Raw genomic sequence first — 24754 nt, 5'->3', positions numbered from 1 at the left:
AGGTGGGACCCAGAAAGCTCAAAAATCTAGTCTCTTTTTGAGGTCTAGGGGATTTAAAGCCTCTGAACAGTCTTCCTCCCCTACTTTAGGGTTGGTCAGTTTGAAGACAGATAGGATGTTCGATTAGTCCACAACTGCTGTGTGACATCTCCTGATCAGCCTTGAAATTGTTGAGTGAGTCTATCAGCTGGGGGGCAAAAAGCTGCCAGGCTTTTGTCTCAAGTGAAGAGGTTGAGGAAGAAGTAGGCTATCTTGGAAGTTCACCATCTTTATTACCAGCCATGCTCCTTCTCCCTATCTGACTGCCTACCAGGGAGTCTGTCTAACTCCTGGTCTCTTAAAGATGAGTTTGTAGTAACTTTTCAAAAGAGGAAATAGGGGCTTAAATAAAAATTTGATGGCTATGAGGAGATACATCAGTACATAAGAGTGCTTGCTATGCTAGCATAAGGACCTGAGTTTAAATCCCCAGAACACATATTAAAAAGTTGGGTGAGCTTGCTGTGATTATGTACATCTTTAACTCCAGAAATGAAAGGTGTAGAGACAGGAGGATCACTGATGTACACCACATATGAATACACTAGACTCACACACATTCTCTCTCTCTCTCTCTCTCTCTCTCTCTCTCTCTCTCTCTCACACACACACACACACACACACACACACCATCATTACTAACCATATTCTAAATATTTATCCTTATGCTCACAGAAACTTTTCTTTGCAACAGAGACCATTACAGAAAACCACAACAGACCAAGTTGCAGAGAACAAGTGATCGTGGGTACCCAGCCCCAACTCACACATCTACAACACAACTCCTGGACCTAAGGTTGAAAGAACATATCAGAAGAGAAGGCAGAAAGATGGTAAGAGCCAGTGGAACAGGATATCTGCTGAGAGATTGCATCTCCTAGAAATGTCTGGGAAGCTGCACCCATCAAGTCTCAACAACAAGGCTGCCTAAACAAGACCAGATCAAGGACAACACCAACAGACATGGAATGTTGCTGGAGTTTTCTCCAGTCCTGCCCGGGCCTGTGGTCAGGACAAATCTCTCTCACCTGCCACTCCTGTAGCCGCTTGGACCCAAGTAAACACACAGAGACTTACATTACTTATAAACTGTATGGTCGTGGCAGGCTTCTTGTTATCTAGTTCTTATGTCTTAAATTAACTCATTTCTATTCATCTATAAGTTGCCATGTGGCTTGTGGCTTACTGGTACTTTCACATCATGCTTCCTCTGTCTCTGTCTGGTGACTCCTGACTCAGCCTTCCTGTTCCCAGAATTCTCTTCTCTGCTTATCCCTCCTATACTATACTTCCTGCCTGGCTATGGGCCAATCAGTGTTTTATTTATCAATCATAGCAACACATTCACAGCATCCCCAGCAATGGAAAGAAGGAATCTCATGGGCTCCCAACCCTAGACAAAGAACTACAGGCAATTAAGAACTACTGAGAACAGGACAAAATAGCCTTCTCCAGGGATTAACCCCACCAGTTAGTTTTCCAATACCAAGAGGTCAGTCCTGAAATCATAATACACAAATAATATTATGTGGATTGAGCATATTATGTCTATACATTTAGGAAAAAATATATGTAACAACAATTAAAGAAAAAGAAGCCAGAGGCCATGAATTTGAGAGAAACTGAGGGGGTGGGGTATATGGGAGACACTGGAGGGAGGAAAGGGGAGGAGAAGGATGATGTAATTATATTTTAATTTCAAAAAATTAAAAAAAGGAAAAACTGAAATTAATTTCCTGCTCAAGGAAACACACAAGCAAGCAGTAGGGCCAGAATTCAAAGCTGCATCTTCTATTTCTCACAGCCCAACTTTTCACCTGGTTTCCAAAGTATTTGAACAAGAACTTGCTACTTACATATCTGCTATAAATTCTTATTTTCTATGCATGTACACTCTTTAATCATCCTCTTTAAAAGAGGTGTTGATACAGAAACTAAGGATGCCCACCAACTCACATTTTCTTTACAGGGTTATGGAAACAACACACAGTCCTTCAGTGTAAATTATGTTCCAATTTCTGAATTTTGATTTTCCCTGGGATGTTGTGTAGAATGATGTCTCCTGGGATGCTGGACAGCAGAAGTGAGTGCAGCTCCAGTCAGCCATGTAATCACAGGCATAAACAGCTTAGTTTTTATGGGTCAATGTGTTTCCAGCATGTTTTGACACACATACTCAGTAAATTACACAAGAAATCCAAAATTGACATAAAATAATCTTTGTGCTTATATTAATTTGCTCCTCTGTTACTGGAATATAACATTCAGACCAAAAGCAACTTGAGGAGGAAAGGGTTCATTTGACTTACAGGTTACAGTTCTTCATCAAGAGAAGTCAGGGTAGAAACTCAAAGTAGGAACCTGGCTGCAGGAGCTGAAGCAGACAGAGGTCATGGAAGGAACATTGTTTACTGCCTTGCTCAGCTTGTGTTTTCATAAAACCCAGGCCCACTTGCTGGAGTGCCACTACCCACAGTGGTCTGGGTCCTCCCACACCAGTCGTCAATCAAGAAAATTCCCTACAGATATATTCACAGCCCAATCTGATGGAAACAATTTCTCAAATGAGGTGTCTGCTTCCTGGTGACTCCAATTTGTGTCAAGTTGACAAAACTAACCATATGGTCAGATGACTCTTCATAGCTATAGGCCAATGTAAGTTTCCATGCATATTTAAGGTAGGCTGAGGTAAACCTTGATATTTGAGAGTTGGCTACATTAAATCCAAATTTCCAGTATTTTCAGTGTATGGGGTCTTAACCTTATTGTAAGCCAAGGGCCATCTGTGTTATTATGTAATTAGGGATGGTTACTCATTTTAAGAAAAAAGAAAAAGAGATAGAGTTTTTCAGACACACCTCCAGCCATTGGTCAGAAACGGCCAATGCCATGTGTCTTGTACATGTCGGGTACCTGGCTTCACATCCTTACCTTTATTCTACAGACATCTAGCATGTTCCCATCTGTGCTTCTCCAGCAACTTCCTGGCATTCAATACTCTCTGCTCTTCCTCAAGTCCTGCTTCTAGAAGCTGCTAGAAAAGAATATGATCCTTATTAATGTCAGAGGGAGAGAGAATGTCTGTGCAAGCTTGCTGTGCACCCCTCCCTCACAGGTGCACTTGCAATTTATAAAAGTCGTTTAAGTCACAAATGTAATGAGAAGTAAGCCAGTGAAGTATGGGTTTCCTTATCAGTCCTGCCTCAGAGATCTTTCTGTGTATCCTATGCTCAACATAAAACACAGCTCTCAGCCCAGCAAGATAGATAGCTCCAGGAGGAAAGGCTTTCTGGCAGCAAGGCTGTAGACCTGAGTTCCAGCCTCAGGAGCACACAGTGGAAGAAGAGAATCAACTCCTGCATTGCATTGTCGTCTAATAACCACATGCTCAGGGTTGCACATGTACGCGCGTGCACACACACACACACACACACACACACACACACACACGAATAAGCATAATTTAAAAACCACAGCTCTTACTCTGTAGGAAATAGTTGTAAGTTTATTCTGAGCCAAATATGAGTGACCACGGACTGGATAAAAAGGGTTTGGGCTACCCGGAATAACTCATTTCAGTATGGGAGCAGTTGCAGTTATATGAACTTTTATAAAAAGGAAAGTCACACATCAATGTCACTCTAGCACCTCCCATGATCACTCACCACTGGGAGGCAGCAGGGGATGATGATTCAATCCCAGAACGATCCAGGGACCTTCCTCTCCTAAGGGCAATATTGTCAGCTGCACTGTCACAGTCATCCTCGATCTAGCTGTCACTATAATGCTCTGTTTGTTTTGAGGCCATGCCTACTAAGGCCGAGAATTCTCAGTTCACAACAGCACCTTCTGACTCATGATGGCCAAGGCTATCTCACACCTATAGAAAATAAGTTTTCCCTACCAGGCTCCATTTGAAGGGGATAGAAGTAAGAGACAGAATTAAAAAACTTCATCTATTTGGAGAGGAAACTGGAGATTGTAGCTTTTCACTGCTAATGGCACTGACTAAAACGATCTCAAAGTTAGACAGACTCAATGCCCCTTCACCTTTCTTTAGATTCCCTATATGGGTGTGAAGGGAAGCAGACCCAGTGAGTGGTGGGGAGGAGAGTAATGTAGCCTCTTTTGTAATATAAGCTTGCTCTGTAACTTTTGCCTCAACCTCATACACAGGTATGCCTGTATAGAGTTGGCAGGTTAACTTTACAACAGAATTTTCTACACATCCTAATAAATAATTTCATTGTTAAGAAGATAGTTAAAATTGAGGTGCAAAGGACCTCAATTTAGGAGTGTTTGGCAGAGCATATGTGTTTTCTATTGCACAGGATTTCTCAGAGCCAGTATTGTATAAATATGCACTCTACAAATTCAGTGCATTGTTCACCATTGACTTTCCTAAATGGATGCGCCATCTTTCCTGGAGCGTCAGACACACCTTGGCAAATGCTATCTGCAGCTGCAAGTGGAGAACGGGGCTTTGTGATCCTTAAAATTGGCAAGCCATTGAAAGAGGATTGGAACTCTACTAATGGAAAGAAAGTCATGCAAGAATTAGCTAAATTGTCTCCACTTAGCATGAAGGAAAGATTGAAACTAATAGCTTTTTGTTGTAGTGTTCTGATATAGAAAAGGCATATTTGTATAGACACTGGAATTTATAATGTAGAGATTTGTTGTAGCTTTGAATTAAACAAGCTTGTGTCCACATGTGCACTCATAGATGTATATGCATGCTGGTGTGAGGTTTCCTGGTGATAAGGGGGTCAATTTTTGTTTTCTATTAGTCTTTGCTACTTAATGTTCTGTGTGGATCTTAAGTTTTATTTTTTTCTTCTTCTTAATGTGTGGGGAATTTTCCCATGACCTTAGTGTATAAACACAGGCCACCCAAGGAGCTCATAGGAGTCATGGACTTCCTTTTGTGCAAGCATGCGCCACTGTTCCTTCTCAGAGTTGCATTTTCTGCTGATACTGCCTAATAGGAGAGCTTGTTCTGCTCCGCTGTGTCTAAATGCCACTGGAGTAGGAAGACAATGGCTCTGGGGCAACACCTGGACTGTGCTCAGAGGCTTGAGGGTTGGCCAGGAGGGGACTGAACCTTGGTGAACTCTCCCAGAGCCCCAGGGTTAACACAGCCTCCTTGTGACAGTTGCCTGCAGTCAGAGACCAGTGTCCTTCAGAATTGATTTTTTTCTCCCATCACAAAACTTCCTTTTCTTGCACTAAATCCTCCCTACCCCTCGCCCTGAAACTTGCACATCTCTTTAGCTGGAAATGGAACAGATCGGGAGAGGTGATGATCTTGAAAGAGATGACTATATATCCTGGATGTCCTTCCAAGCATCATTTCAAGGCTCCTTCTTATTCTAGTGCTTGTACTTGAGGACAGTGCCACACTCTCGCACAGTGTAGTCACAGTTGTGTTGGCACTTCCATTATAAACCCCTGCTTTCAGGTGCTTATGACAGCCTTGAGGGAAAATCACTCTTTAGGCTGAAATTTCTCATATCCGTTCTCACCTTAGAAGTGCAGTTCTTGCTTTGAAAGTCTGGCAGAAAGCTCTGCATATGTCACTTTGAGGTCTCTCAGAGGGCCCCTGGGGGAGGCAGTGGGTGAGACTTAGTAGGAATAGAGATCTGGGAAGTTCAGGGTCTTCAACAACATAGTACCTGGGATTTGAAATCCATGGATGGTATCTGCCTTGCACTGACTATGTGATTCATCAAGATACCTTATTTCTCTGATTCCTGGATGGTGGTGAGTTCATTAGTTCCAGAAGCAGGCCAGAAAAATGATTCTGCAGCAAGAACCTGCATTTGAGCTTCACGTGTTCATCTACGTACCAATGTAGACACTAGTGTATGGCTACAGTCTGGCCATTTTTGCCATCATGGATACATGATGGCCATTTCTCTGAAATCTCACCCCAACTGTGTTTAGTCAAAGCTCTAATCTTGCTTTAAAATCCAGATCGTATGCCAGGGTGACTCTAGTTACTTTTCCTGACTTTGTATTCTGAGTGTCTATTCTGGGCCATGACACAGCACTCATTTATCTCACCTTCCTTGTGCACTTCTTCAGTTCATAGATCTTCTATTCCTCTAAAGACTTCCTGAGTGCAGACTTGAAGTTTTTCAAATATTTCAATACCTTGTGGATGCCAGGTGACCAATAAACGTTTGCCAGATCAATTCATTTTATCATTGACACTTATTAAGCAACCATTACATACCAACCCCTGTTCAAAGCAATCATAGTACCTTTGAGGTTTTTGAACCACTGTACCTAAGTGGATCTGATTCTTGGCCTGAAAAATGATGTAGGATATATGGCAAGTGAGCAAATGAAAAAAATGTAAACATTAAGACAGCAGGCAAATATGGGAGAGGTGACAGAGTCTTAGCACTACATCTGCTATGTTATGTTCCTTTGTGACTGAGGGTGCATGATGATTGGGAACAAATCTGTGGAAAGTTTTCTGCTGATCTCTGCTTCATTAAGGTAACAGAAAGCCTCTCTCTCTCTCTCTCTCTCTCTCTCTCTCTCTCTCTCTCTCTCTCTCTCTCTTTGAGCTGTCAGCTGAGGTGAATCTAAACTGTTTTCTCTAGCAGCTTTCAAATTGTTCTTGAAATAAATCAATTTGCTATTGACTTAGGGCAAAAGTTAGTCCTTTTAGCCGCACTAGCCTGAGGAGGTGGGCTACACTGTACTCTCATCCATATGAGATTACTGAAGAGGAAAACTATCCTTAAATACAAAATGTGTCTTAAGCTAAGGCTTTAAAACATCTCTCATGCCCATCTCAGCACTTGTATTATTCATGTCTCCCCACCCAGGCTCTACAGACATTTTTGCCTCTTCTTCTGTCTCTGCTGTATTGGATTTGAGGTTTGTACCACTGAGCAGACCCAACCCGACAGGGAGGATGTGGAGAAATGATCAGAGCCTGCATTTGTTCCTTGAACTTTGTCTGCTGGGTTGCTACCTAAAATGACACACTAGGAGCCAGCACGTGGCTGAGCCCTGGTAAGACAGGTCTCTATACAATTGTTGCACTTGCTCCCGATTATTGAACAAGTTAGCTCACTGGAGAGAGGGCCCCTCTGGTCAATTTTCAAATGGTTGTGGATGTTGGAGGATATCCTCATCTTCTGTGATTAAATCCAGCTCAGGGTTTAAACACAGACATTCTGCTCATTGGGATAATTAACTAAAGCTTATCCCACTTTATCCCAAATCCCTGTTGACCTATTTTAGGTGTAATGTTCCAAGAGCTGTGATCCAAAGGTGGAAATAGATCAATCAAGAACACCCGCCCACCGTGGCCTGCTTTCTTTCTCTCCTGACTCTTCTACCTGGAAGTTAAACTGAGTTCATCACACACAAACACAGACACAGACACACACACACACACACACACACACAGACACACAGACACAGACACACACAGACACACACACACACACACACACACACACACACACACACACACACACAGACATGCATGCATGGCTAAAAGATGTACCCTTGTCTCTGAAACTCTAGTGGAGAGAGGACCACTGAGACAGACTGAGTCAGAGAACTTCTGGTTCACTTTGAAGATCTTGACTACTCCAGTTCAAATGACCTTGAACATGCTAGGTGCAAGGGACATGCACTATTTTCTGGAGCATTGCTTTGCTAAAATCTTTCACACACACACACACACACACACACACACACAGAGAGAGAGAGAGAGAGAGAGAGAGAGAGAGAGAGAGAGAGAGAGAGAGAGAGAGAGAGAGAGAGAGAGAGAGGCAGGGAAGGGACTGACAAGAGAATCTTGCAGGAACGCTTGAGCACATGCTCAGACAGAACAAAACCTTTCCTTTCTGCCCCTCTTTCTCTCCTTCACTGTAGAAGAAAAAATGCACACCAACAAATGACCCAGGTAATTTCCCAATTACAGAGTGGGGTGAAGTGCCATTGAAATGAGCACGGAGGTTTGTTGTTTACATTTAAAATTTTTTACCATTGTACAGTAAGCATACCTCTTTTCCTTTCCTTCTCATTTTTTTTGACCTCTGCCGTTATCTTTAGATTTATCAGCAGTACGAGATGGCTTTTTCACATCAGTAAGCACCAGCCAAAATCTAACAATCAGAAAGAATCAGAGAAAATAAATCAATGTCCACAAACAACAGGCCAATTTTGGCAAGTACAATTTATTCATAAAAGCTACAGTTCACTGGGGATTCTCTTGTCTTGCATCCACAATGCCCTTGATTCAGATGCCAGTGTGGTGAGCGCCAGGTGGCAGCCAAGATGGGAAGGTACGCATTGTTCCATAGGGTTATTTTGTTCCCTAATGCCTGAGCTGCTGCTCCTTAATCTCAGAGGCACACTCTAGGCTGGGATTCTATACAAATGTTATCCTAACTAATTGAAGGGGGACATCAAAGTGGAACTGGCTTTTTCTTTGTGTGGGGTAGAGATGGCACAAAAAGAGGATTCCTGTCCTGTCAATAGGCTAAGTGGCTCTGAGAATTCCCCATGCCCCTTCTGATGGTGCCTATCATTGCTTTTCAGAGGTCATGATGGCGTATCTGTAGAAACCGTCTGAGCAGAAATACTTCCACATTCCAGCCTTCTGTTCTGCTTAGGATTAATCACGTATCTCCCTCCCCGCCAAGGGACTTCTTGTTTCCTATTCCAAGCCAAAGCAGCAGAGATTTTGTTTGACTTCCCTCTCTCACTTCACTGCTTACATTTACATTAATAAGGACTCCTCTGTATGGGAGGCTGTTTGTGTCTATAGTGAAAGCTGGCACCAAACACTTTGCTTTCTAGTTAGAGACCCAAGGAAGGTTTACAGGGTTACAACAAACAAACAAACAAACAAACAAACAAACAAAAACAAATTCAAAAGAATGAGCCAGTTTATAGGCCACAGCTGGCAGTGGGAGGGCAGGGTTGAAGCACAAGGCGGGGGACTTTTTTTTTTTTTTTTTTTTTTTTTTTTACCAGTAAGCAAGGCCTTCTGGACCCGAAAACACAGAGTAAATAATTCTGTTGACAATCATTAATTAATGATAATAGTTTGTACTAGGCACTCAGCTTTCATGGAGTGACCTCAGAGCACTTCACAGACCACATTTAATGAAGCCTCCTGTTCCCAGCTCTCTCTGGAACCCAGGGCATATTAACAGCACCCTTCCAGCGCTGAGACAAAGGCCCAGTGGGGCTCACTGGTTCATCAGTGACTGGTTATTCTGCAATTGCTGCTCAGTGGGGAAGAAAGGAGCCTTCAATCAATTTACCAGGTTCCATGTTTGTGTCACTGAAATGGCTGGCAGTGACCTGCCTGAGTGACCAGTGTGTTCTGCTGGCAATTAGTTGCCAACCTAACACAAAGCCCGCTGAGCCTGTGGTTCACGCATCTCTTTCTCACCTGCACAGGCTGGCTGGCTTTCAGCCTCTTATCTGGCTGGAACATGAAAAATTCGGGCTTCCCGTTCCCAGAGCAAGCTGGGATGAACTCTCCTGCACAGACAGTATTTAATTTGTGATGGCTTGATGAGGTTAGTCACCTTGCTCGGCACCGCTGTGTTTTCCTGGCCCCGTGCTCCACAGACTCACTTTTCGCTGGTGCCTTGTCATTTGGGGTTGATGGAAAGGGATCTGAGAGGGACAGAGGAGAGGGGCTTGTGTCTGCCTGGGTGGTGCCACTGCCCTTTTCTGCTCATCTTCCTGTTGGCCCTCAGCTGGCAGCTGCTGTTACCCTCCCCTTCCCACAGGGCCCCCCAGATGGGAAGGAGGAAAGATAAGCTCTTCTTGCATCTCGTGCCAGGGCTGTGTGGTGGATTAGGCTGGCAGAGAGACGCGAATAGCTTCATCTTCAAGAGTTGGAGAGTCTTTCTCAAGGTCACCCTGCAACCGCAGATGCTTTAAGGTTGCTCTGAGACACTGCCTCCCAAGTCAGTACCCTGGCTGATTGCTTCAGCTCTGACTGTAAGAGTGAGCCCCAAACTCTTTTAGTATTGATGCTGTTTTTTAAATGCCAAATATTTTTCTTCATCCTCTCATTTTTTTTATTAACTTTTTGAGAATTTCGTGCAGTATATTTTGATCGTATTTACCCCTCCCCCACTCAAACCAGATCTATTCCCCCTTCCAAGCCCATCCAACCATGTGGTATCCTCTTTTTACTTGTTTATGTTTAACCCATCAAATCCAGTTATGCTGCCCATAGACTTTTGTATGTATGGCCTTCACTGGAGGGCGGTGAACCCGTTTAGAGCAGAACCCTTATAGAAAACACAATTTCCCTTTATCAAGAGCTATCAATTGTCTCCTAAGTGAGGGGTGAAATTTCGTGTCCAACTCCTCTCTTCCTCATGGAATTTTGTCTGGCCTGAGTTTACATATGTCTTGTCCGTGTTGTCTCAACAGCGGTGAATTCATATGGGTGGCTTTCCTGCTGTATCCAGAAAATACTGTTTCCTTGTGGTCATCTACTGCCTTTGGCTCTTACAATCTTTCTGTTCCCTCTTTCACAATGATCCCCAAGTATTGGGAGAAGAGAATGTGGTACAGGCACTTCATTTTGGGCTGAGCATTCTGATCTTTTACTCTCTCAACCATGACCAGTTGGGGGTCTCTATCTTAATTGCCATTTACTGTGAATAACACTTCTCTGAAGGTTGAGAGACGCACTAATCTATGGGTGTAACAATAAGCAATTAGAAGTCGGTTTAATTCTATGTCCATTCAACAGAATGCCCATAGTAGGTTCTCCCCCAGGGCCTATGACTTCTTAGAGCCGTAGGAACTAGGCCCCAGTATCGGTGGTTTCAACTTATGGAGTGGGCCTTAAACCCAATCAGAAAGTAGTTAGTTACTCCTATAATATTTGAACCGCTATTGCACCAGTGGTCATTTATTGCCAGGGCAATCATTTTTGTAGCTTGAAGGGTTCACATCTAGGAAATCTTGATGACTCTTTTTCTACCCCAGTAGAATGCATAGTACCTTCCAGCACTATGAAAGCTAGCCAGTAGTGATGAAGCTTCCAGGTGAGTTCCAGCTTGGTGTTTCCTTGCTCTGTGACTCAAGTGTGTGATATTTTCAGTAATATAGTGTTACCCTCAAGTTCTGAAGGGTATCGAAGAGTATTGGCAATAGCCTGTAGTGTTTGTAGGTCTGTGGGATTTCACTTGCCCACAATTCCAAATGATGCAACCCATTCCTGGTACTAAGTTTTGTATATGTTAGACTGTTGTAGCTGGTAGGAGCATTGTTGCCCCATCACAGGGTAACTTCATTTAAACTCTTTATATATAAATATATATGTGTGTGTGTGTGTGTGTGTGTGTGTGTGTGTGAACATGTGTATCTTAAGAAGCTTCTATAGTAGTAGTTTTCCATATGAAGCTTTCAAAATATCTTTACTGTTAGTTATCCCTCATTGTATTCATGCCTCTTCTCCACCCTCCCCTCCCACTCATCATCATCTTTTAACCCTTCCTGTACCATTATTCCCCTGCAGCCCTTTATACCACTGGGATCTATCACCCCTCCCTTGAAACTTGCCCCATAGCCCCTTCCTGATTTCCTGACCTCAATGGGTATTGCAAACAGAAAACAAACATCTGAAGATTCACAGCTAGCACACATAAATGAGAGAAAACATAGGATATTTGTCATTCTGGGTCTGGTCTACCTCACTCAGAATGATTCTTTCTTGCTTTATCTATTTACCTATCAATTTTGTTTTTAGGTTTTTTTTTAAAAATAGAAGTATTGCTTGACTCCAAAGCCATCCCAAATTGTACTTACAATCCAGGATCTTAATTCTGGAGCTGGATAACTTAGGTCTTACTCATCAGCATGCTACACTGTTTCCTTTTCAGACACATAGATGCCATCCAAAACTTTCTGATATCCTTGTTTTTAACTGTTGTGGCTTGCTGAATCAAAGCTGCTGAATTTGAAACAAGTTCAATATCATGTCCTTCAAGGATTAACTCATCCTTCTGGGCTTAAGAAACAGAGCAAGCAACACATGTCCTCATCTGAACCCTGTGATTTATTTTTCATGCAAAAAATCTTGTATTTTAACCAGAGATCCATTCTCCTGAATAATAATGTGGGTGGGGAAGTAGGCAGACACAGCCCTATTATTGTAATGGGAGCCCAATGTAACACCCTTGTTCGTGTTCTGAACTTGACTACGGATAGTTCATACAGTAGCCAGTTCCTTTCACTTTCTTCACCATTTGTCAAGTGGGAACCTTTTCTTTTTTCTTTGCAAGGAGACTCAGTTCTACATTAATGTGATTGAAGTCTCATTGGAGGTTTCCTCTGGTGCTTTTAACAATACTGTGTACTCCTTCAGAGTGATGTTCACATTTTCTAGTATGTCTACAGTCTGATTGCTGATTCTACTCATGTATAATAGGGTTGCCATCCTTTCCTGTGCCCTCGAGTTCAAGTGTAGTCACTAATTTTTTATCTCCCAGATTCGAGGTATCAAGACTTATGTTTAAGCCATTGATCCATTTGGACTTGAGTTTGCAGCTGAAGGTTTTCCTGTGTCCTGCCTGGTCTGTAGCCACTCAGACCCAAGTAAATACACAGAGGCTTATATTAATTAAAATTGCTCAGCCATTAGCTCAGGCTTACAATTGACTAGCTCTTACATTTAAACTCAGCCCATTTCTGTTAATCTATATGATGCCATGCGTTCTGTGGCTTTACCTGTGTGCCCTTACATGCTGCTCCCTGGACAGTAGGCTGGCATCTCCTGACTCAGCCTTCCTCCTCTCAGAATTCTTTTTGTCTGTTTATCCTGCCTATACTTCCTGCCTGGCTACTGGCCAATCAGCTTTTTATTTATCAACCAACCAGGGCAATCCATTCACAGCATACAGAACATCCCACAGCATGAGTTTTGTGTAGGATGAGAGGTAGAAATCTACTTTCATTCTCATACATGTAGTTATCCAATTTGAGCAGCATCCTTTGTTGAAAATGCTGTCTCCCCTGCCCAACATGTATTACTGGCCTCTTGTCAAATATTAAATGGCTGTATGAGTGTGGGCTTATATGTGGATCCTCAATTCTAGTCCATTGATTAACTTGCCTATTTTTATGCCAGTCATATGCTGGTATTACCATAGCTTTGTAGTATAACTTGAAATCTAGAATGTGATACTTCCAGTTGTTCTTTCATTGTTCAGAATTGTTTCAGCTATCATGATCTTTTGTGTCTCCATATGAAACTTATGGTTACTTTTTCATTTTCTTTGAAGAATTGCATTATAATTTTGGTGTGAATTTTATTGGATCTGTAAATTGCCTCATTTTTTATTAAGAAAAATGTTTTCATTCATTTTACACACTGATCAAAGATCCCTCTCTTCTTCCCTCCTGCCTCCTCCCGCCTCCCCCTCTCAGCCTACCCCAACTCCCTCCCACAAGAAGGCAAGGCCTCCCATGGGGAGACACATCCAGTAGAGGCAAGTCCAAGCCCTTCCCACTGCCTCAAGGCTACACAAGGTATTCCATCATAGGTAGTGGGCTCCAAAAAGTCCACTCATGTACCAGGGGTGAATTCTGATCCTACTGCCAGAGGGCCCCTCAAGCAGATTAAGCTACACAATTGTCTTGCCATGCAGAGGGCCTAGTCCAGTTCCATGCAGGCTCCACAGCCATTGATCGAACTTTCATGAGTTCCCACTAGTTTGGTTTGGTCGTCTCTGCAGGTTTCCCCATCATGATCTTAGTGCACTTACTCATAGAATCCCTCTTCTCTCTCTTTGACTGGACTCCTGGAGCTCGGCCTGGTGTTTGGCTATGGATCTCTGTATCTGCTTCCATTAGTCACTGTGATGACTGTTAGGGTATTCACTGATCTGTTTACTGAGGTAAGCCAGTTCAGTTCAGGCACCCTCTCCACTATTGCTAGTAGTCTAAGCTGGGGTCATCCTTGGTGATTCCTGGCAACTTCCCTAGCACAGGGTTTCTCTCCTTCCCCATGATTTCTCCCTCTATCATGGTATCTCTTTCATTGCTTTCTCACTCCATCCCTGTTCCATTTGGATCATACCATTGCTTTATGTTCTCATCTCCTATCCCATACCCTCCATTGCCCACCCCTCATTTCTAGTTTACTCATGGAAATCTCATCTACTTCCCCTTCCCAGGGTGATCCATGCATCCCTCTTTGGGTCTTCCTTGTTAGATAGCTTCTCTGGAGTTGTGGGTTGTTGTCTGGTTATTTGTTGCTTTACATTTAGTATCCACTTATGAGTGGGTACATATCATGTTTGTCCTTCTGAATCTGGGTTACCTCACTCAGGATGATATTTTCTAGTTCCATCCATTTGCCTGCAAATTTCATGATGTCATTGTTTTTCTCTGCTGAGTAGTACTCCATTGTGTTTATGTACCACATTTTTCTTAATCCATTCTTCAGTTGAGGGCCATCTAGGTTGTTTCCAGGTTCTGGCTATTACAAATAATGCTGCTATGAACATAGTTGATCATGTGTATCTGTGGTATAATTGAGCATTCCCTGGGTATATGCCCAAGAGTGGTACAGCTGGGTCTTGAGGAAGATTGATCCTCAATTTTTTGAGAAAATACCACACTGATTTCCAAAGTAGCTGTACAAGTTCACACTCCCACCAACAGTGGAAGAGTGGGTTGTGAAGTCTTGGACAGATGTAATGCAGACAATAATACCAGCCTAGACTAATATACCCAGCAAAACTTTCAATCACCATAGACAAAGTGAACAAGACATTCTAAGACAAAACCAGATTTAAACAATACCTATCCACAAGTCCAGCCCTACAGAAAGCACTAGAAGGAAAATTCAAACCTAAGGAAGTCAGATACACCCACGAAAACATCGGCAATAGATAAACCCACATTAGTAAATCCCAAAGAAGAGAAATACACACATACACTTCCACCAAAAGATAACAGGAATTAACAATCACTGATTATTAATATCCCTTAATATCAATGGACTTAATTCACCTATAAAAAGACACAGGCTAACAGAATGGATATGAAATCAGAATCCATCCTTCTGCTTCATACAAGAAAAGTACCTCATCCTCAAAGACAGACACTACCTCAGTGTAAAAGGCTGGGAAAAAGCTTTCCAATCAAATGGACTTAAGAAGCAAGTTGGTGTAGCTATCTTAATATCTAACAAAATAGACTTCAAACTAAAATCAATCAAAAGAGATCAGGAAGGACATTACATAATCATCACAGGAAAGATCCACCAAGATGAAGTTTCAATTCTGAACATTTATGCTCCAAGTACAAGGGTACCCACATTTGTAAAAGAAACATTACTAAGGCTTAAATCACACATCAAACCCCACACATTAATAGTGGGAGACTTCAATACCCTACTCTCACCACTGGACAGATCTACCAGACTGAAACTTAACAGAGAAATAAGGGACCTAACAGATGTTATGACTCAAATGGACTTAATCGATATCTACAGAATATTCCACTCTAACAAAGAATAATATACCTCCTTCTCAGCACCCCATGGAACCTTCTCTAAAATCAACCACATACTCGGTCACAAAGCAAATCTCAACACATACAAAAAAAATTGGAATAATCTCCTGTATTCTATCAGACCACCATGGCTTAAAGTTAGATTTCAACAACAACAAAAATTACAGAAAACCTACAATCTCATGGAAACTGAATAATGCTCAACTAAATCACAAATGGGTCAAGGAAGAAATAAAGAAAGAAATTAAAGACTTCTGAGAGATCAATGAAAATGAATGTACTACATACTCAAACTTATGGGACATTATGAAAGCAGTGCTAAGAGGAAAATTTGTAGCAATAAATGCCCATATAAAGAAGTTGGAGAAATCTCACACTAGTGACTTAACAGCACACCTAAAAGCTCTAGAACAAAAAGAAGCAAAGTCACCCAGGAGGAATAGATGCCAGGAAATAATCAAATTGAGAGCTAAAATCAGTAAAATAGAAATAAAGAGAACAATACAAAGAACCAATGAAACAAAGAGTTGGTTCTTTGAGAAAATCAACAAGATAGGCAAGCTCTTATCCAAACTAACCAAAAGGCAGACAGACAGAGAGAGAGAGAGAGAGAGAGAGAGAGAGAGAGAGAGAGAGAGAGAGAGAGAATCCAAATTAGCAAAATCAGAAATGAAAAAGGAGACATAACAACAGACAACAAGGAAATCCAGAGAATCATCAGGTCGTACTTCAAACATCCATACTCCACAACATTGGAAAATCTAAAAGAAATGGACAATTTTCTGAATAGATATCAAATATTAAAGTTAAGTCAAGACCAGATAAACAATTTAAATAGACCAATAATCCCTAAGGAAATAGAAACAGTCACTAAAAGTCTCCAAACCAAAAAAAAAAAAAAAGCCCGGGACCAGATGGTTTCAGTGCAGAATTCAAAAAAGATTTTCAAAGAAGAGTTAACACTAATACTCTTCAAATTGTTCCTCAAAATAGAGACAGAAGGAACATTACCAAGCTCCATTTAGGAGGCTACAGTTATTTTGATTCCCAAGTCACACAAAGATGCAGCAAAGAAAGAGAATTACAGACCAGTCTCCCTCATGAACATTGATGCAAAAATACTCAATAAAATATTGGCAAACCGAATCCAAGAACGCATCAAAAAAATTGTCCACCATGATCAAGTAGGCTTCATCCCAGAGATGCAAGGATGGCTCAACATATAAAAATCTGTCAATGTAATACACCATATAAACAAACTGAAAGAAAAAAACCACATGATCATTTCATTAGATGCTGAAAAGGCCTTTGACAAAATCCAACACCCCTTCATGATTAAGGTCTTGAAGAGATCAGGAATACAAAGAACATACATAAACATAATAAAGGCAATTTACAGCAAGCCAACAGTCAACATCAAATTAAATGGAGAGAAACTCAAAGTGATTCTACTAAAATCAGGAACAAGACAAGACTGTCTGCTCTCCCCATATTATTCAATATAGTACGTTGTGAAGTTCTAGATAAAGCAATAAGAAAACAAAAGGAGATCAAGTGGAAACAAACTGGAAAGGAAGAAGTCAAACTTTCACTATTTGCAGATGGTATGATAGTATACATAAGTGACCCCAAAAATTCTACCAGGGAACTTCTACAGCTGATAAACATCGTCAGTAATATGGCAGGATATAAGAATTTGAAGGCCCTGACATTAACCCACACACCTATGAACACCTGATTTTTGACAAAGAAGCCAAAACTGTACAATGGAAAAAAGAAAGCATTTTCAACAGATGGTGCTGGCATAACTGGATGTCAACATGTAGAAGATTGCAAATAGATCCATATCTATTACCATGCATAAAACTAAAGTCCAAGTGGATCAAAGACCTCAATATAAAACCAGTTACACTGAACCCAATAAAAGAGAAAGTAGGAAGTAGTCTTGAACATATTGGCATAGGAGACCACTTCCTTAATATAACACCAGTAAATTGCTTCTTGTAGGATGGCCATTTCCACAACATTAATCCTTCGATTCCATGAGCATGAGACGTCTTTCCATCTTCTGGTATCTTCCTCAGTTTCCTTTTTCAGTGTCTTAATGTTTTTATTGTTCAAATCTTTAACGTCCTTGGCTAGATTTATTCTGATGTTTTTGATGATATTGTGAATGGAATTGTTTTCCTGATTTCTTTCTCAGCATATGCTTGTAATTAGTGTATAGGAAGGTTACTGACTGACTGACTGACTCTCTCTCTCTCTCTCTCTCTCTCTCTCTCTCTCTCTCTCTCTCTCTCTGTGTGTGTGTGTGTGTGTGTGTGTGTGTGTGTGTGTGTTAAATTTATGTCCTGTTACTTGGCTGAATGTGTTTATCAGTTATAGGGGATTTCTGGTGGAGTTTTTAGGGTGTTATACAAATAGAATCCACAAATAAGCATACTTTGACTTCCTCCTTTCCTATTTGTGTCCCCCTTATCTCTCTCACTTGTCTTATTGCCTAAACTGAGACTTCAAGTACTATATTGAATAGGATGCAAGAGTGGACAAACTTTTCTTGTTCCCGATTTTAGTAAGTTTTTTCTTGGTTTTCTCTTGTTTAGCAAGATGCTGGCTGTGGGCTTGCTGTGTGTATGTGGGCTTGTTGTGATATGCCCCCCATATTCCTGGAAACTCTAGGACTTTTATCATGAAGAGATGCTAGATTATGTCAGAATGCTTTTCTGAATCTGATGTGATGATCATGTGGTTTCTGTATTTGAGTCTATTTATGTGGTAGGTTATGCTTAATGATTTATGTATGTTGAACCATTCCTACATCTCTCGGATGAGGTTGACTTGATCATGGTGGATAATACTTTTGGGTAATCATGAATTTAATTTGCAAGTATTTTATTGAGAAGTTTGACATCCATATTCTCTCGAGATATTGCTCTAAAACTTTCTTTTTTGTGGGTCTTTGATTTTGGTATCAGAGCGATACTGGCCTTAGAAAAATAATTTGGAAATGTTCCTTCATCTTCTATTTTGTGAACTGATTTAAGGACTATCAGGGTTAGTTTTTCTTTGAAGGTAGAATTATGCACTGAATCTATCTGGCCCCAGACTTTTTTAGTTGAGAGAGATTTTAGCATTGCCTTTATCTTACTGTATGCCATGGATCTATGTAAATTGTTTATTTTGTTTTGATGTAGGGTTGGTATACCATATATATCTAGAAATTCATCTTTTACTTTTAGATTTTTCCATTTTGGTGAGATATAGATTTTAAAAGTATGTCCTAATGATTCTCTGAATTTCCTCAGTGTCTGTTATAATTATAACCCCCCCACTTCATCTCTGCTTTCGTTAATCTGGATCCTCCCTCTTTTTCTTTTGATTAAATTGACCAAAGGTTTATCAATCTTCCCTTCATCTCTTCATTGCACCTTTTAAAAAATTCCATTTCATCAATTCCTGCCCTTATTTTGATTAACTATTCATTTTCACTGTTTGTTTCCTTTTGTTTTTCCAAAGCTTTCAAGTGAATCATTGATTTAAGATATCTTGATTTTTCGCCGGGCGGTGGTGGCGCACGCCTTTAATCCCAGCACTCGGGAGGCAGAGCCAGGCGGATCTCTGTGAGTTCGAGGCCAGCCTGGACTACCAAGTGAGTCCCAGGAAAGGCGCAAAGCTACACAGAGAAACCCTGTCTCGAAAAACCAAAAAAAAAAAAAAAAAAGATATCTTGATTTTTTTTTAAATGGGAGCACTTCATGCTATAAGCTGTAGTCTTAAGACTGCCTTCATGTGTCCCATAGATTTTGATATATTGTGTTTTTGTTTTCATCCAGTTGTAGCAATTTTTATGTTTACTTCTGCAAAAATACATCCCTGACCCAATTTAATAGTATGTTGTTTCATTTCTGTGAGTTTGTGTACTTATGTAGTTTCTGTTGCTGTTGCTATCAAACCTTATTCCATTATGGTCAAGTAGGATGCAGGTTGTGATTTCAAAATGTCTACATTTGTTGAGTCTTGTTTTGTTCAATAGAATGTTGATTTTGAGGAAACTTCAGTAGGCTGTCTATAAAAATATCTACTTTTTAAGAGTTTGGATTCAATATTCTGTAGATATCTGTTAGGTTCATTTGATTTATGATGACATTTAATTCCAGGGTTTCTCTGTTTATTTTAATTTCAGATGTCTTATATGTTGGTAAGAATTGGGCATAGAAATCACTTTCAGTGTTTTTAGGTCAATATGTGGTATTAGGTTTAATAGTGTTTCTTTTATGAAATTAGGTGCTCCTGTGTTTGGCATGTATGAGTTTAGGATTGTAATATCCTGTTGGTGGATTTTTTCCTTTAGTGTGTACGATCTGTTTTCCATATTTCTTCTGACTAGTTTTGGTTTGAAGTCATATTTTTTGATATTAGAATGGCTATACCTGCCTGCTTCTTAGTTTCCTTTGTTTAGAATACTGTTTTCTGTCCTTTTTGCCTAAGGAGGAATCTATCATTGCTGGTGAGGTGTTTCTTGGAGATGGAGAAGATGAATTCTATTTTCTAATCCAATCTGCTACTGTTTCTTTTTATTGTGGAATGGAGATCATTAATATTCAGTTATTATTAAAAAGTGTGTGTTAACCTCTATCTTCATATTACCTTTGTGATAAAGCCTTGTCAGATCTATCTTGATTACCTTTCCTGGAATTGTTTATTTTTTCCTGGTGACCTCTTGAGTGTACTTATTCTTCTCTTCAAACCAAAATATGCCATCTAGAATTCTCTGTAGTGTTGGCTTTGTGAATGTTTTATTTCTCCTTTAATTTTAATAGATACTGTTGCTGGGTATAATAGTATCAGTTGGTAGATATGGTCTTTTTGGACTTGAGGTAAGTCTTTCAAGACCCTTCTGCCTTTAAATTATTCTGCTGAATAATTAGGTGTTATTCTAACAGGCCTGCCTTCATGAGTAACTTGATTTTTCTCCCATGTAGCTTTCAACATCCTTTCTGTATTCTGTATCTTTAATGTTTTAACTATAATTTCTTATCTTGTATTATTTCTTCAGTGTTTGCTATGCCTTTTATATATGACTAGGCACCTCTTTCTCGAGTTTGGGAAATTCTCTCCTATGATTTCAGAGATGTTATTCTCTATGTCTGCTGTTGTATTAATCTCCTTCTCCTATGCCTTAATTCAGAAGTTAGTTCTTTTCATGGTATTCCCAAACTCCCTTTCATGTTCTTTTTTTTTTAATCTTTACTGAGTGATCCAATTCCTCTACTTTGTCTTCCATACCCAACTTTTTATTTTCAACAGGATACAATATGCTGGTGAGGTTTTGCACTGAGAATTTTAACTGGTTTATTAAGCTTTTTTATTTCCAGTATTATTTACATTTGAATTTTCATAAATCAAAACAGACACAACCTCTTCTCTCTGCCTGAAATTCTCTCCTTATCCCAGACAGAGATGAAGGCCCTTCTGTGTGTGCTCATCACACCTTGTAACTTCGTATGTTATAAATTTTATCCCTTTCATTCAGATTAAGCATTTTAGCAAGGGCATTTTTGTCTTTGTCACAGATATACATATATATATATATATATGTATATCAAAGCCTAACATAGTAACTTGTACACAGTGGGGACACACACACACACACGCACACACACACACACACAGAGAGAGAGAGAGAGAGAGAGAGAGAGAGAGAGAGAGAGAGAGAGAGACTAAATTTCATCTTTCATGTAGTTAATTAGTATGTCTTTAAGAACTAATTCAAACATTTCTTCTTCAATTGAAGCCTTTCTTGGTTACACCAGGAGTCCATAACAATTTCTCCTAGTAGATTTCTCTATTTAATATCCTGATTTTCTTTTTAAAAATTGTCTGCCACAGAATTGAGTACTGAAGGGTAGAGAATATCACTCCACCTTTTGGCTAGTTCAAGTTAGGACTCAACAAAACTACTAGGTGAATAAATATACTAATTTACACAAATTATTTATTTAAAGTATCTAAACTCTATTTTTATATCTTGGATTTACTTCCTAATTTCATTTCCCCCTCTGTTTTTGACTCCTTTAAGTTGTTTGACCATAGTTAGATTTATTCCCTTGAATTCTTTGTAAGCTCTTCCATGTTATTTTTATTAGTGAGCATTGCCATGGGACTTTTATTTTTTGGAGGAGATGTGTTATTTTGATTTTTCTTCTTTTCATTTTTGTGTTGGAAGTTTCACATTCACAGTTAGTTGGCTGAGTGATTTTCTTTCTTTCTTTCTCTCTCTTTCTTTCTTCTTGTTCAAGTCATCTTTAGTCTTTCTGCAGAGGTGTGTACAGTGTTCAGGATGAAGCTAATTCATTGTGGGTTTGGATATTGGTTTCCTCTGTTTGTTTGGGGTTTGAGTATATAGCTTCTATTCAGGTCTTCTCTTCTCTGCTGCAGTCTGGTGTCTTCAGCAGTCTAATCAAAGAACCTGAAAGAAATATCCCTGGTAGTGTGGACTGGTCCTGGGTCTCAAGAGCAGACAAGGTATAGGAAGGTTCAGGAGAGCAGTTGGCAGAGCTGTGGGACTCTGGTCCATGTGATAGCTGGCTGGAGAGGATGTGGGGATCCTTGAAAAGCAGCCTCAGGTCTTAGGTGACCCAAATGGAGGAAGAAGTGGAGGAAGTAGCCTACCTTGGTTTGTGCCACATGTCATTGCTACAGGGTCCATGTTAGTAAGGTGGGTGGGTGAGTCCCAGAGGAAGGGAGACAGACCCAGAGGAGGTTGGTGTCTCTGGCAAGCAGCTGTTGGACCTGGGTGACCTGATGGGGCAGGAGAGTGCTGGTAGTTTATCTGATTCTACACTCAAATATTTTTCAGAACTCACCCCTTTCCAATTTCCCTACCATAAAATTTTATGTTATTATTACTGCCTTTTAATTTTTTTATTGTAGGGAAACACACAATGGCAAACAGCTATTATAAATTCAGTAATGATTTTTGCAGATAATATATTTTATTTATATATAATGCACTTGAAAATAAAGTAAGTGTGGCTATATACACAAACCACTGTTTTTTCTAAGGGATAGATGGCACTTAATGTCCAATAAAATCTGAAGTCTTTTGTAGTAGCTCCATATTGTTCAAGGGCACTTGGCTCATAACTTGAAAACTTTTGGTTTACAATATCAGGCATATAAAAGTTGAAGTGATTAACTTGAGAAGGTTCACTTGAAATAGACTTAACCCATTCCTGGATGTTCAGCTCATTTGGCTGAATTTCTAATGCTAGGTGCTGGGTCCTTCTGTAGAGAAGCATAAACAGTGTCTACACAGTTCATTTGGAACAATGCTGAGAATTCCAAGGGACATGCTTCCATACATTTCCTTCTATCTGCTGTTATTCAGGGATTTCTTTTGTGTACATTTTTAATGGTGTATGTTTTCAATGTACCCTCTGCCTGGCCATGATATGGATTGTAAAAGTCATGTAAAACAGGACAAGATATTAGATCAACAATAGCTGGAGTTGCTTTTGTAGAAGAGTTAACACTCAGCCTGCCTTTGAATTTGAATTTGAATTCTCTTTTCCTTGCACTACTGAGGTCTAGGAAGCCAACTAAGAGAGCTACAGAGGATTCAGGATGACAAGAAATTGTTGAAAAGGGAACAGATTGTCGTACAGGCCAAGAATAGCTTGACGCCACTCATGGTTTGTGTTTATTTGGCTCCTGCTATGCCAATAGGATTGTAGAAATTCAATAACAAGCCACATGAAAAGTGTACATTTTGCAGTTGTTGCTATTTGTTTTCTTCCTGAGGATCATGCAGGATATTTCTCTTCATTCTTATAATTGAGAAGACAGAAGCTCAGAGTGACTTATGACTTACTCAAGGTCACAAAGCTACTTAACAGCGGGGTCAGATGCAGGTTCTATGACAGTGAGAAGCACAGACAGACTGACTTAGAGTGTGCTAAGTGACCCCACTGCTTCTCAGGGTCATTTGAGACCATAATCTGCTACCTGATTATGAAGACTGTCAGTAGCTTGTGTCCCTCACTAGACAGAACTAGCTGCCTTCTGTGGACACACTACTCTCTCTCTCTCTCTCTCTCTCTCTCTCTCTCTCTCTCTCTCTGTGTGTGTGTGTGTGTGTGTGTGTGTGTGTGTGTGTGTGTGTGTATGTGTAGGGGTGTTCCTGTCATCTGGGAAAAGGAGCGCTGCCTTGTGGAGAGTTCAGTGGGGTGGTCCTGCATAGAAAAAGCAGAAATTCTAGCTTTTGTTGTCAGGGAAAAAAAAAAACTTGTGAACCCAGAGCCCCATGTATATCAGTGTCTGACTTTTAATAAAATTTCCCCACATAGCTAAATCTCAATTCCCTTTTCTGGAAATTAATGATTCATTCAGGTAGTGTTGTTGAGTTCTAACCTTAAATTGCCTGCAAGGTGGAGTGATATTCTCTATCCTTCAGTAACTCAATTCTGTGGCAGATAAATTAAAAATAAAATCAGAGCAGCAAGTGGAGGAAAATACTAGGAGAAATTGTTATGGATGCCTGGTGAAATCGAGAAAGGCTTCAATGAAGAGGAAACATTTGAATCAGGTCTTGAAAATGTACAAATTAACCACATGGGGGATTAAGTTCAGCACCCCCCTTACCCCCCGTGTGTGTGTGTCCCCTATGTACCAGTTACTGTGGCAGGCTTTGATGTATATAATTTTGACAGAGACATAGGTCTCATTGCTAAAATTTTTAATCTCATTGAGAAGGACACAATTTACAACACGCAGTGTTACAAGGTGTGATGAGCACACACAGGAGGGCCTCCAACTCAATCTGGGACAGGGGAAGAATTTCAAGCAGAGAAGACAGGTTGTGTCAAGATGATAAATCATGGAAGGTCACAGTGTGCCCCAGCATTGTGTATGGGGAAGAATGTGAAGACTGGAGGGGGATTTAAGGGACAGCCTGAAAATGGCTACATATGTCTAATTAAAAGTTCAGATTTTAATCTGAACACAATGGGTGACTTTAATCAGGGGAACACAGCAAATGAGAGGATTTTGTTTTTGTTATTGTTTAGAGAAAGTTAGAACAAAGACAGGGGAATTTCCTCTGTAACTGGAAATACAGTAATCATTGTGTCATTTTTTTTCTGTGAAATTTCAGTTACCTATATGTCACCTTTGTTAC

The 24754-nt window shown here is 40.3% G+C and overlaps 1 pseudogene; it reads right to left on the bottom strand.

The window, feature by feature from the left end:
• Positions 1-11916: 11916 nt before the first annotated feature.
• Positions 11917-12475, bottom strand: LOC131914654 (large ribosomal subunit protein uL6-like; annotated as a pseudogene).
• Positions 12476-24754: the final 12279 nt, after the last annotated feature.

This window comes from Peromyscus eremicus, chromosome 7, assembly GCF_949786415.1.
Source record: "Peromyscus eremicus chromosome 7, PerEre_H2_v1, whole genome shotgun sequence".
NCBI classification, from domain to species: Eukaryota; Metazoa; Chordata; class Mammalia; order Rodentia; family Cricetidae; genus Peromyscus; species Peromyscus eremicus.
Note: the sequence above shows the minus strand (reverse complement) of the source record. Positions and strands in the feature narration are given on the sequence as shown.